Source organism: Chiloscyllium punctatum, chromosome 45 (assembly GCF_047496795.1).
Source record: "Chiloscyllium punctatum isolate Juve2018m chromosome 45, sChiPun1.3, whole genome shotgun sequence".
Classification (NCBI taxonomy): Eukaryota; Metazoa; Chordata; class Chondrichthyes; order Orectolobiformes; family Hemiscylliidae; genus Chiloscyllium; species Chiloscyllium punctatum.
Window position 1 is genome coordinate 53,440,295 of NC_092783.1, and position 14,683 is coordinate 53,454,977.

The 14,683-nt window shown below is 42.5% G+C and overlaps 1 pseudogene; it reads left to right on the forward strand.

Annotated features, from left to right (window-relative positions):
- The first annotated feature begins 693 nt into the window (after nucleotides 1-693).
- The window catches only part of LOC140467127 (CMRF35-like molecule 8), a 33,668-nt pseudogene continuing 19,678 nt past the window's right edge, over nucleotides 694-14,683 (forward strand).

The window sequence follows — 14,683 nt, forward strand, 5'->3', positions numbered from 1 at the left end:
GACTCATCATCAACCATGTCCTGGTGAATACAAAGCCCCATGTTAATCGGTTCACCAGAGGGATCCTCACCTTGGGACTGAAGCTCACTCCCAGTTATTCAATCACCGCTCACTTCCCCCTGAATTCACTCTCTGCTGCTGAGTTCCTTTTTCTGCCTGAAATCTGCCCCATGACTTGCTTAATTTGGATCTCGTGAAAACGCAGCAGAAAGTGTCCTTCTCTTGCAAATCGAGGAGTTCAGATCCTGACACAACAATTATTCAGCATTAACAGGAGGTATGTTCTACCTGATAGTATTTTTAAAATGTATTTTTAGCCTCAGGATTAATTTGTTGAAATTTTCAAACAGGAGAGAACAAGCCAGTTGTGATTCACCCGAGAATTCGTATAAATACTGAGCTTGGGTCAACATTACCCTGATCACCAGACTCTTTAGCTGTCTTGGTTTCAGAATTTTGTATACTTTCAATGAAGATTAATTTCGCTCTTCTGGTAAACATAACTGATTGGAGAAAAATGACTTCAGAGTTAAATGCCACCATCTGTATTACGGAGGTTTCAGAAGCTGGCTTCCTATATCTTCTTCCTCATTGAAATTCTTGTAGACATTGCATTACGCACTTATCTGAGTGTGAGAAACAACTGCTGAGAGACTGACATCAAGAACTGAACTGATCTTTGTGAATAAAATGATGTGAACTTTGACTCTCCTCATTTGTTCCATTCCCAGAGAGTGACAATCTGAGTTGGAGATTTGGATAATCAATACTTGATAAAGTCTACGGTCTGGTTTATACAGTCAAGATGTTTAAATATTTGAAAGTATGTTAAGAAACAATGGGCAACATTGTTGTGGCTGTTTGATTCACACTCCAGCACCTTTTGTGAAGAAATGTGCATTATAACAAAGCGACCTGATGAAGGAGCTGTGCTCCAAAAGCCGGTACTTACAAAGAAACCTGTCGGATTTTAACCTGATATCGTGTGATTTTTAACTTGATCCAACATAGAGTGACCCCCCCCACATTACTGCAACTGGCTTCAGGTGAGTGTCAAGCTGCAGAAAACAGACACAGCATGTACTTTGTCTGCCCCTTGTGTCTCTAAATATGGAAGTCTTTCAAGTTTAACTGAACAAATATAAAAATGTATGAACAATATCAGGAAGTGTTATATCTTCTACTTAAAATATTGTAATCCAATGTGATAGATTTCCCAAATGGCATTATTAATTATAAAATAAATAAGAAGGACTACATAATGCTGCTTTTATGTGAAAAAAAGCAGCATAATTATTTTAGTTTTTCCAAAGTTTTCAATTTTGAATATACACTGAAACCTGGAGCGGTAATGAACACATGAGCAACACATTCTGAGTTTGCTTTCATTTCTTTTATTTTTGAAGTCCAAGAAGATCTCTTTTTCCTGACCTCTATCATCTTCCTCCTTTCCTTCTCTCTTATCCATCTCTTCACTGATGTTTCAAATCATTTCTGTCATTTTACTCAACAATAAAGTGGGTGGCATGGTGGCACAGTGGTTAGCACTGCTGCCTCACAGCGCCAGAGACCTGCGTTCAATTCCTGCCTCAGGCATCTGTGTGGAGTTTGTACATTCGCCCCAGGTCTGGTGGGTTTTCTCTGGTATCCTCCCACAGTCCAAAAATGTGAAGGTTAGGTGAATTGGCCATGCCAAATTGCCCCTAGTGTTAGGTGTAGGGGGGTGGGTTGCTCTTCAAAGGGTCGGCGTGGACTTGTTGGGCCAAAGGGCCTGTTTCCACACTGTAAGAAATCTAATAAAAATATTGTTTTGTGAAGCAAAAGTAAATGGTTGCTTTATATTTCTCTTCCCATAAGAAGCCTTTTTCCTTTTACTCTTTAACTTGAATCAAGTTGCTGACTGTCTTTCAATGCCATTGATTTACACATTAGAATTTAACACTGCAATGCATTTATTGCTCATCATTGACACCTCTCCATTTATGGTCAAGAAATTTTGAAACACACAAGGTTAAAATTCTGGAGTTGCATTACTCTAGGCTGCAGCTCAGTACATGAAACCTTCCTGAAACAATTTGTAGCTGTTGCCACCAAATTCATACAGAATATTTTATGGACAGAAAACTGAACATGCATCTGTCAGTTTAGTAGTCCTTTTTCTTTCAAGACTTCCTCTTTCCAAGAAGATCTCTTTCTCCTGACCTCTATCACCTTCCTCCTTTCCTTCTCTCTTATCCATCTCTTCACTGATGTTTCAAATCGTTTCTGTCATTTTACTCAACAATTGTTCCCCACAAAAAACGTGGTTCTCCCAACAAGACCATTGGTCTGGTATTTATTGAAGCAAATTCTACCCAGTCATCCACAGGCTGTTCCTCTTCCACACCGGGACACAATATGGCAGCAATTTAAATAATTTCTCATGAAGCATCACTCTGGAACAATCAGTAAATTACTTCTATTATTTTACTCTCCTTACACTGACAACAATGTGTGATTACAAATAATCCTGCCTTGACTGCCCTCAAAGTCCTGCACGTTGATCTCTTTCTCCCATTATGAACCATCCCTTGCTGAACTTCAGTTCTCTTCGTCTCCCACTTGAGGCCTCTCATTATCTTCCTGGGTCACCTGTTGTATCTGCCCCTTGAGCCTTGAAAATGCAGCCCCTGAGCCCACCATGAGTCTCCACACACTCCCCTCTTCTGCCTGGATGAAACCCTCCTTCTCTGGTCAGAGTAAGGATCCTTCAGCACCTGTGCCCTCCTTCACACTGATCCTCAGCCGACTCCAATCCAGGCCTGTCACTCAGGCTGCTCTCCAGGGGGACAACATTTCGATGATGTCACACACGGTGGAGTTAGAGCCCACAGCGGGCAGCACAAACCCGATTTCAAGATTGTCCCAAAGCTCGACCAGTGGGGTAAGAAAATATCCTGACATTCCCTAGGAATTTGGAATACCCAAGGCTCTGATAATGGATTACCTTCATCATGTACTAGATGGAATGTAGCTAATTAAAATGTCATCTGCATATTAAGCATTTCTTTCCAGTCAAATCTTTGACATGATGTCTCCTCAGTTTCAAGTGTTTTATGGGCAGAGAAACACGTTGCGGGAATTTTGGGAAGAGCGATCACAATATCCTGTCACTACGAAGCATAGTGGTATCAGTCAAACATGAAATATTGGTGTCACGGATGGACTCGTCAGTGTAAGGTTATAGCAACAACAAATTGGCTGAATGGGAGAATGTCGATCACTGATCACAAAACACAAGGAATATTTATTGTCACAATGAAGAATCTTCAATGGGGAGATGCAGAATGGTACAGCTTGAGGCCTTTGCCCTTGACCCACATTTTAATGTAAAGCTGCACATCTCTGAATGTACAGGACTCATTTTGTTTTAAAATTATTCTCTGCTGATATGTCTGGTCAGTGTTTTATTCAGGAAGAAAACTGACAAAGCACTGGAAGATATTTGATCTTTGATCTCTCAATAATTGTTTCTTTCCCACAGAAGCTGTCTCTGTTCCTGGGCTTCAATATTTATCCCAACCAAATGTCTCATGGTCTGGGGGCTCAGTGACAGTCTCCTGTGAGTCTGCCCGGGGATCTCTCCCCATTCACTACACATGGTCTGAGAAGACCCCTTCTCAAGATTCAAAGATCTCTGACACCAATAAACTGGATCTATATTGTCAATCCTTCACACGGCAACATCATCAATATTACTGCACAGCCTCAAATACTCAGGGAACAAAACCCAGTGAAATTGTTCATGTGTCAGTCAACAAGGTAAGAGAGAAGAACTGCAGTTACAGGATACAGACCAACAGCATCGGTAAGTGTGATGCAAACAATTTTTTGTTTATTATCTCTCTCTGGAAAACTGTAATTGATAAAATGAACTCCAATCATTTTCATTGTCAGTTCTGAACAAATCCAATGGTTTGCACTGTACTTAGAAAATGAGCAGGTGTATAAAATACTCTCCACAGCATGGAGAAACATTGCAATAACTCCAACAACCCCTGCATATTAAAATAGCGTTTGATTGATGGAGAATTTGCATTTTTCTAAGAGATGGAATTATCAAATTCAGTACATGGCTGTTGCATCCAGATAGAGTAGAGATCAGGCGTACAACTGAAATATCTGTAAATATTGGCTGCAGCCATTCCCTGATATGATCTGTTGAGCTGTCAGAGAAGAAGCAAGTCAGCATCAAGCAGAAGTGACACACAGAAACTGTATTTGGAACTATCAGCAACGGCTCATGAACAAAGAGAACAAAGAACAAAGAAAATTTACAGCCCAGGGACAGGCCCTTCGGTGCTCCAAGCCTGAGCCGATCCAAATTCACCGTCTAAACCTATCACCCAATTCCTCAGGATCTGTATCCCGCTGCTCCCCACCTACTCACTCATCTGTCCAGATGCACCTTAAATGAATCTACTGTCCCTGCCTCTATTAACTCTGCTGGCAATGCACCTACCACCCTCTGTGTTAAGTAATTGCTGCTTCTATCCCCCTTAAACTTTTGTCCTCTCACCTTGAACACGTGACCACTCGTTATTGAATCCTTACCCTGGGAAAAAGCTTATCTCTCTCCACCCTGTCTATACCTTTCATGACTTTGTAGACATCAACCAGGTCGCCCCTCAATCTCCTTTTTCTAAGGAAAACAATCCTAACCTACTCAACCTCTCTTCTTAACTAGCACCTTCCATAACAGGCAACATCCTCATAAACCTTCTCTCCACCCTCTTCAAAGGCACACATCCTTTTGGTAATGTGACAACCAGAACTGTACACAGTTTTCTAAATGTGGTCAAACCAAAGTCTTGCACAATTTTAACATGACCTACCCGCTCTTATGTTTAATGCCCCGTCTGATGAAAGCAATCATACCATATGCCTTCTTGACCACTGTAACTACCTGTGCAGCCATCTTCAGGGTACAATGGAGCTGCACTCCCAGATCTCTCTGCTCATCAACTTTTCCCAAGGCTCTTCCGTTTTCAGTATAGTTCTTTTTGAATTAGACCTTCCAAAATGCATCACCTCATATTTACCCAGATTGAACTCCATTTGCCACTTTTCTGCCCAACTCTACAATCTATCTATATTCTCTTGTATTCACTGACAGTCCCCTATCCTTTCTGCTACTCCACCAATCTTCGTGTCATCTGCAAACTTGCTGATCATACCAACAGTGCCCTCATCCAGATGACTTATGTCTGTCAAAAACAACAGTGGCCCCAACACTGATCTCTGTGGAACACCATTGGTCACCTTTCTCCATTTTGAGAAACAACCTTCAACTACTACTCTCTGTCTCCTGCTGCTCAACCAGTTCTTTATCCACCTAGCTAGAACACCCTGCACACTATGTGACTTCACTTTCTCCACTAGTTTCCCATGGGGAGCCTTATCAAACACCTTACTAAAACCCATGTCTATAATATCTACAGCCCTTCCTTCATCTATCAACTTAGTCACTTCCTCAAAGAACTCTATTGGTAAGGCACAATCTCCCCTGCACTAAACCATGTTGCCGATCACTGATAAGCCCATTCTGTTCCAAATATAAATAGATACTCTCCCTCAGTACCTTCTTCAGCAACTTTCCCACCACTGACATCAGGCTCACTGGTCTGTAGTTAACTGAATTATCCCTACTACCCTTCTTGTACAGGGAGACAACATTAGCAACTCTCCAGTCCTCTGGCACTTCACCTGTGTTTAAGATGCTACAATGATATCTGTCAGTGGCCCAGCTATTTCCTCTCTCACCTCCCTCAGCAACCTGGGATAGATCACACCTGGTCCTGGGGATTTGTCCACCTTAATATCCTTTAGTCTATCCAGCATGTCCTCCCTCCTGATGTCAACGTGATCCAGAGTAAACAAACTTCTATCCTAATCTCAACATTCATCATGTCCTTCTCTTCAGTGAGCACTGATGCAAAGTAATCATTGAGAATCTTGCCCATTTTCTCAGGTTCAACACACAACCTTCCTTCCTTATCCTTTAGTGAACCAACCATTTCTCTAGTTACCCTCTTGCTTCTTATTTATGAATTAAAGGCCTTGGGATACTATTTAATTCTACCTGCTAAAGTTATTTTGAGACCCCTTTTAGCCCGCTTGATTCCTCATTTAAGATTGGTCCCACTCTTCCGATATTCCTCCAAAGTCTGTTCTGTTCTTAGCTGCCCCACCTTATGTACGTTTCCGTTTTCCTCTTGGTGAGTCACACAATTTCTCCTGTCATCCACGGTTCACAAATCTTCCCTTTCCTATCCCTTGTTTTCAAAAAGAGGAGAAAAGAGGAGGAAAGAGGAGAAAAGAGGAGAAATGAGGAGAAAAGAGGAAAAAAGAAGAGAACATCCCTTGCTGTGCTGTGGCAGGTGAGACAGTGTCGATGAGGCGATAAACTGAGAACCTGTTCCCCCTTTAGGAATGGCATCATTTGTAAACTATTTACAGAATAGAGGTTCTCCTGGTGTCCGAGCAAGCATTCATTCCTAATCAATGTCACGAAAAACAATCAGGTTTTTGAGAGAATTATTTCAATGCTGTTGGCTGATGCAAATTAACTTCTAGATATTGCTGCATTCCAACTGTCAACTCAGTAATTCACTGGATGGGAGGGATTTTGTGACCTCCTCAGTTTCTGTAAAGTACCAAACCCCAACTGATTCATCAATGTTCTTTAAGGAAGGAAACCTGCCCCCCTTTCCAGATCTGCTCTACATGGGGCTCCAGCAATGTGGTTTGTTCTTAACTGCCCTCTTCAAATGGTCTAGGAAGCCTCTCAGTCGGGGTAATTTGGAATGGGCTATAAAACCTGCTCATTAAAGTACAACAGGTAAAGAATTAACAGTTTATTTGTTGCAGAAGTTATTCACTTAAAACACATCCCAGCCGTGTTGTCTGTGTACTCTTTGGAGATTGGAAAACTCAACCATCCACCTCATGTATCCTTACGGTTCAGTCGATGGAAAATCACTGGTGGGTTGTGTCGGTGTGAGGATGAGGTTGCACATTATTCCTGCAGGTTCAGAAAACTGACCCCAAGAGGGTGGAAGTGACCACTGTCTATGTCGGCAAGGGACAGCTCCATGTGAAACCCTTGGTTTTAAACAAGTGGGATATCTGGGTTGTAGTTACCAGCCCAAACCCTTTAACAAACCCCAGTGGAACACACCAACTCTCAGATTCAGGGAAGGAAGTAAACAACATTATCTTTGTGTGGAAAAACAGGAGATAAGAGACGTACTGAACAAATATTTTGCGAGAGTTTTTACTGTGGAGAAAGACAGAGACACCAGTTAAATCAAGGAAGCAAATATTCATGTCATGATAAATAGCCCTCATTACAGAAGAGGAAATGATGGAGGTCTTAAAAAAAACACAATGGAGATAAATCACTGGGATCTCATCAAGTGTATCCCAGGACATTGTGGGAAGTTAGGGAAGGAATTTTTGGGAGGCCCCCCAGCAGAGATATTTGTATCATCCCCAGCCATGGGTGAGATGCTGAAGGACTGGAGGGTGGCTTATTGGGAGGCATGGTTTATGAGTTAGTGGATGACACCAAATTTGGTGGAATTGTCAACAGTGAAGAAGATTACAAAGATAACAAGGGATTTTGATCAATTGGACCAATGGGCTGAGGAATGGCAGATGGAGTTTAATTTGGATAAGTGCGAGGTATTGCATTTTAGTAAAACAAACAAGGGCAGGACTTTACACTAAATGTATAGCCCTGGGTAGTGCTGTAAGGAGACGATTGTGAACTAGAGAGCTGTGAGTCCGATATCTGTGCAGGGTAGGTTGTTGGAGGGGATTCTGAGAGATAGGATTTACATGCATTCAGCGAGGCAAGAACTGATTTGGGACAGTGTGTGGGAAAACGTGCTGACTAAACCTGATTGAGATATTTAATAGAGTAACTAAAACAATTGATGACAGCACAGTAATACACATTGTCTACACAGGCATTAGTGACAGGAATCCGCAGAGTAGACTAATCAGTAAAGTTAGATGTCACAAAGCTAGTCCCTTTTTTTTCTAAAGGCTGTTCCTTGGCTCAAGAAGACTCTATCCTTGATTCTTTTCAGAGGAGCAATAAACTGGGGCCGGGCTCTGATCAGTCTAGCTTGGCACAGGGATGAAAAGGATTTTGAGAGGCCTTTTGTTTGTTTGTAAACAGATGAGACTTCAGGCCAAAGTGGTCATGCTTTAGAAGTGACCTGTATAATGAAAGGAGAGTGGTCAGCTCTTTAGCTGAGCTGAGCAGTTTTCAGTTGAGTCTTGAACTGGGAAGTTCAACAGAGAGCTGTGTGGAAACTGTCTCCCTTTTCTGCCCTTCAAGTTCAACCTGCAAGCATGTGTTCCATTTATAGTGGGTTTCAAAGGGAGTTTGCTTATTGGGACTGTTGTATATATTCAGAACAGCATAATTAATTGTAGCTGGATAGGTTGAGTTCTGTAGGGGCTCTTTATTCTGTTCTTTGTCTTCCATTGCGTAATTTTGTGAATAAGCTTTTTGTCTGTTCTAAAATCTAATGGTCAACCTCGCTGTCTTACTCCGGGTAATTTTCATTACACATTTACCAAAACAAATTGCAAAATTAGGTCAAGGGCTGCCTGCTTAAGCATGTTTTGAGTGCTCTGGCCTAGTCCATAACATAGATCCCATGAGATTCAGGGTGAGTTTGCCAATTAGATACAAAATTGGCTTGGTGGCAGAAGACAGAGGGAGGTGGTGATGGAGTTTTTTTGGAAGGGAAGTCTGTGACTAGTGGTGTTTTGCAGGGATTGGTGTAATTTATCTCAACAATTTGGATAGGAATTTAGGAGGCATGGTTAATGAGTTTGAATAGTCAACAGTGAAGAAGATTACGAAGATAACCCAGGGATTTTGATCAATTGAGCCAGTGGGCTGAGGAATGGCAGATGGAGTTTGATTTGGATGAATGCGAGGTATTGCATTTTAATAAAACAAAAAAGGGCAGGACTTTACACTTAACATACAGCCCTGGTTAGTGCTTCTGAGCAGAGGGATCTAGGCTTTCAGGTTAAGAAGATGTTTAGCACACTTGTCTGCATTGCTCAGATCTCTGAGTATCAGAGTTGGAACAGGACATTTCTGAGGCCACTTTTGGAGCAATGTGTCCAGTTCTGGTCACCCTGCAAGAGGAAAGTTATTATTCAACTGGAGAGGCTTCAGAAAAGGTTTACTGGGATTTGAGTTATAAGGATAGGCTGGAGACACTGGGACTTTTTCCATTGAGGGGGGACCTTGTCGAGGTTTATAAAATCATGAGAGGTATAGGTTAGATGAATAGAAAAGGTTTTTTTTCCAGAGTGCAGGAGAGTGCAAAGTGAGGGGACGTATTTTAATGTGAGATGAGAAAGATGTAAAAGGGACCTGAGGGGCAACGTTTTCATGTAGTGGGGGGTTCATATGTGGAATAAAATGCTAAAGGACACGGTAGATGAAGGTACAGTCCCAACATTTAAAAGAGATTTGGATCGGTACATGAAAAGGAAAGGTTTGGAGGGACTTGGGACAAATGCAGCCAAGTGGAACTAGTTTATTGTGAGAAATTTGTTCGACATGGATGTACTTTATAGATTAGAGTAGATTCCTTACAGTATGGAAACAGGCCCTTCAACCCAACAAGTCCACGCCAGCCCTCTGAAGAGTAACCCACCCAGACCCAATCCTCCACCCCATGTTTATCATCTAACACTATGGGCAATTTAGGATGGCCAATTACCTCACCTGCACATCTTTGAAGTGTGGGAGGAAACCCACGCAGACGTGGAAAGAATGTGCAAACTCCAGACAGACAGTCGGCTGAGGGGGGAATTGAAACCAGGTCCCTGGCGCTGTGAGGCAGCAGCGCTAAATACTGAGCCACTGTGCCACCCATCAGTATTGAACTGAAGGGTCTATTTTTGTGCCATATGAGTCGATGACCCTGGTTGGAATAATAAAGTGCAAAGTGTTTGGCTTTTCAATTACAGTAGGTTTGTAATAATTCTTTCTTTCCCAAAGAAGCTGTCTCTGTTCCTGCACTTCAATTTGTATCATGTTCAGTGGGCATAGTGCCAATCTCCTGTGAGTCTGCCCAGGGACCCCTCCCCATTCACTACCATCTCAAGAAGACCCCATCTCAAGATCTCTGACTCCAATAAACTACAAAAACATTGTCAATCCTTCAAACACCATGTGGAGGTGCCAGTGTTAGACTGGGTTAGACAAGGTCAATAATCACACAACACCAGGTTATAGTCCAACAGGTTTATTTGAAAACACTAGCTTTCAGAGTGCTGCTCCTTCATCAGGTGATAGTGAGACAGAAAGATTTCAGACACAGAATTTATAAGGAAATGATCAAAGGGTTATACAACTCATGTGAATGAATTGAACGCACCTAAGTTGACTCTTAAATGTTTAATCAATTAGGATGGAGGTGCAGGTTTCAATTGGTTAATATGGAAATGCCAGAATTTCAAGTGGCTGTCCTGAGATAACTTATGGTAATATCAATACCAAGGACGCGACCTCTCTGGTCAGACAGTGTATTTTAGGCGTGAGGTTCAGTTTGGTGCCCTCGGCTGGAGTCAGACTGGTTTTATTTCCAAAATTTTAGAATGACCATGTTGATTTCAGTTCATTCATATGTAAATCCCAGAATTTCTTTCAAGTTAACTTTGCAAGTGAACTTTAACAATTAGTGCCATGTTGGCCCAGATAATGTAGAAGGCGTTTGCTTCCCTGTGTGAGACTGTCTGTGTCCCAATGTTCAGACTGATTCTAATCTGAAAAAGGGACTTAGAGAATTTTACATGGTTTCATGCAGTTTTTGACGAAAATAAAATATAATTATGCAAGTTCAAATGCACCTCAAAAACATATATGTGTGCGTGTGCATGTGTGTGCATTTGTGGGGGGTAAGAATGTCTGTGAGAGAGTGTCTGTATACATATGTGTGAGTGTGAGTGTAAAGGGGTTTACATCTGTGAGAGGGTGTGTGTGTGTGTGTGTGTGTGTGTGTGTGTGTGTGTGTGTGTGTATAGTGCAATGGGGAATACCATTTTTCTTACACTAACCCAATGTCCCTCCCTATCTTTATTACCCAGAACATTATTGATCACCACGGATATCACCATTATGTGTGGGGACACCTTCCACCATGTACATGGCAGGTGCTCATGCGACTCGGCCAACGTTGCCTATCTCATATGCTGCAGGCAAGGATGCCTTAAGGAAAGGTACATTGTTGAGATCAAACAGAGGCTATGGCAACAAATGAATGGACACTACACAACAATCAACAGACAAGGGTGTTCTCTCCCAGTCGAAGAACACTTCAGCAGTCCAGGACATTCAACCTCGGATCTTCGGGAGACCATCCTCTAAGGCAGGCTTCAGGACAGGCAACAAGGAAAAGTGGCCGAGCAGAGGCTGATAGCCAAGTTTGGTACCCATGTGGATAGCCTCAACCGGGACCTTGGGTTCATGTCACACTAATGACATGAACCCAAGGTCCCGGTTGAGGCCATCCATATGGGTACCGAACCTGGCTATCAGCCTCTGCTCGGCCACTTTTCCTTGTTGCCTGTCCTGAAGCCTGCCTTAGAGGATGGTCTCCCGAAGATCCGAGGTTGAATGTCCTGGACTGCTGAAGTGTTCTTCGACTGGGAGAGAACACCCTTGTCTGTTGATTGTTGTGTAGTGTCCATTCATTTGTTGCCATAGCCTCTGTTTGATCTCAACAATGTACCTTTCCTTATGGCATCCTTGCCTGCAGCATATGAGATAGGCAACGTTGGCCGAGTTGCATGAGCACCTGCTATGTACATGGTGGAAGGTGTCCCCACACATAATGGTGATATCCGTGGTGATCAATAATGTTCTGGGTAATAAAGATAGGGAGGGACATTGGGTTAGTGTAAGAAAAATGGTATTCAGGTGGAAGATCTGCTCTGATCCCGGTGAATGTTGAAGGATCCTCGAAGGGCTGAATGGCCTACTCTGGTCCTGCCTCATCTCTCTCCATGATGGCCTCATGCTGTTAATTGCCATCATTTTACCAGCCTCTACCAATTCCTTTGGCAGCTGTTTCATACACACACCCACCGTCTGTGTGAAAAGTTGCTCCTCAGCTCCTTTTGAAATCTTTTCCTTCTCTCCTTCGACCTATACCCTCTAGGTCTGGACACCCCCTGAGAGGAAAAAGACCTTGGCTGTTCACCCTGTCCATGCCCTCGTTTAAATCTCATGGATAATATAGTCATGTGTCCTAATTGGAATGAAGACAATGCACGTACCATTGGGTAGAGAGACAAGGGAATTACTGTGTAATAGTTTGATTGGACAAAATATATTTTATTGCAGTCTGAACAACTTGATCAGCATTTATTGGTATGTACAGCTCCCATGCAGACATTAATAAACATTTAAACAAAGGAACCTGAGTCTTATCTGATCTAAAGAGGAAATACAACATCAAATCCTCCTTTCTGGGTCTCTCATAGAACATAGGAGACGCCAGAGAGCAAAAGGAAATGACATATTCCCAGGTCACTGTCACTTTGACCTCCACATGGGGAGGGTTAGGGCCAATAAGGGCTTTGTAATTCTCAAAGATATGGCTCTGATGGGAAATTAGGGACATAATGGCTATAGAGAGAGAGTGAACAGAAACGGTGAGATGGCAAAAGATCATTGGATCCACGGGGACAGCAACAATAAAGAGAGGAAGAAGGAGCATTCTGCACCACAGGTAGAGTCTGCTGTTAATTCACAGAAACACCCCACTCCCCATGTCTGCAGTATGTGGAGCACCTTATCGAAGCTACTAATAGTTCTGAAGAATGGCCAATAGAGCCAAAACAGTAACTCTGCTTTCTCTCCCCAGACGCTGCCAGACCTGCTGTATTTCTCCAACAACTTCTGTTTTTGTCACAAATATACTCAGTTGACACTTCACCAATCCTGACACAGTTGCTGCACAATAACTGTGTAGAATGACTGACACCCAATTGCAGAGTAGGGGTGGAGGCATTTATACAGATTTTGGACAGGGAGGAGAAATAGTCGTTGGGGTAAAATTCCATGAATTTGAGACCTATTCAGGGCAATTGCATCCACCATGCATCCACTGATTCAGTCCGATCACTGGCATCAAACTACACTTCAACAACAGGTCACTCATTGTCCAGAAGTAAACATTACAGGTGATGGCCACAAGCAATCATTGACAACAACATTGTTCACCCTCAGGGTCTCATTAATCAGATAAATGCAATCAGAACAAGCTCATTTTCAGTAATGCACTGCATGGCTATCAGTGGAAGACAGCAATCCTCAGCTGCCACGTTCACACACTCAATTGTCAGTCTGTGAGAAGAAAGTCTGTAGTGCATAAGGGGGGCTTAATTGTGCCAATAACATTTGGATGAAGATGCACACTTTGGACATCCTAGTGAAGTTATAACATGGACAACATTTCCCCTGAATTTTCACTCTCACACTCACACACACGTACACATGGCTACACACACACACACACACACACACACTCTCTCCCTCACACACATACACACACACACTCTCTCTCTCCCTCACACACATACACACACCTTCGTCCTCTCTCTCTCTCTCTCTCACACACTCTCCCCACCACAAACACACACATAAGTCTATCGGATGAATTTGCATTTACAAATTTGTGTTTGCAGATACCTTCTATTTTGTTCAAAAAGCACAAATCTGTCAGCAGTTAATGTGACATCTTATAAATTCCTACTTTTGAAATAAAACCAGTCTGACTCCAGGTAGGGACACAGACTCTAACCTCATCCCTGTAATGCATTGTCTGAGCTGAGATGGCACTCTTCTTATTTACTGATAAAACCTTTAGATATATCGGGACTGTGACTTGAGTGAAATTTTGGGATTTACATATTAATCAATCGAAACCTGTTTCTCCATTCAAAGTGATTAAAGACTTAACAGCAATCTAGGTTTCTCTAATACATTGCATCCGTTGTGCGACACTTTGATCTTTTATTTATAAATCCTGTGTCTTCTGTATCCTGCCCCACTGGCTACCTGACAAAGGAGTAGTGCTCTGAAAGATTGTATTTTCAAATAAATCTAAAGGACTATAACCTGGTGTTGTGTGATTTTCAGCTTTGTCCACCCCAGTCCAACAGCAGCCCCTCCACATCCTGAATCTTCTTGCCAGTGGCTCATATCCAGCAGACAGTGAGTGCTGAGCCTGAGTCTGAATGACAGTCGTTCACCTCTCCAAGGAGACAGCTAGACATACGGCTCGGGATTGATAGTGATGGTTGATGCCTCCATCCCCATTGATCCAGTTTAAGGACTGTCTCTGACATACCTAGCTGCTGTGCTTGTGCTTGTCTCTGCATTTTCACGGACTTCAATAAAATTATACCTGACAATTCTGAAGATTGAAGCCATTGCACAAGTACCTTTCCTCAGCCACTGACTCCAACCATCTCCCTGTCCAACAGAGCTCTCATCCATGATATTGTTCGCTCTGCACTCAATCATTCCAACACCATTCTATCCAGGTTTGAATATTCCAACTTACACTCCTCTCTGGTGCCTTCTATGTTCTAC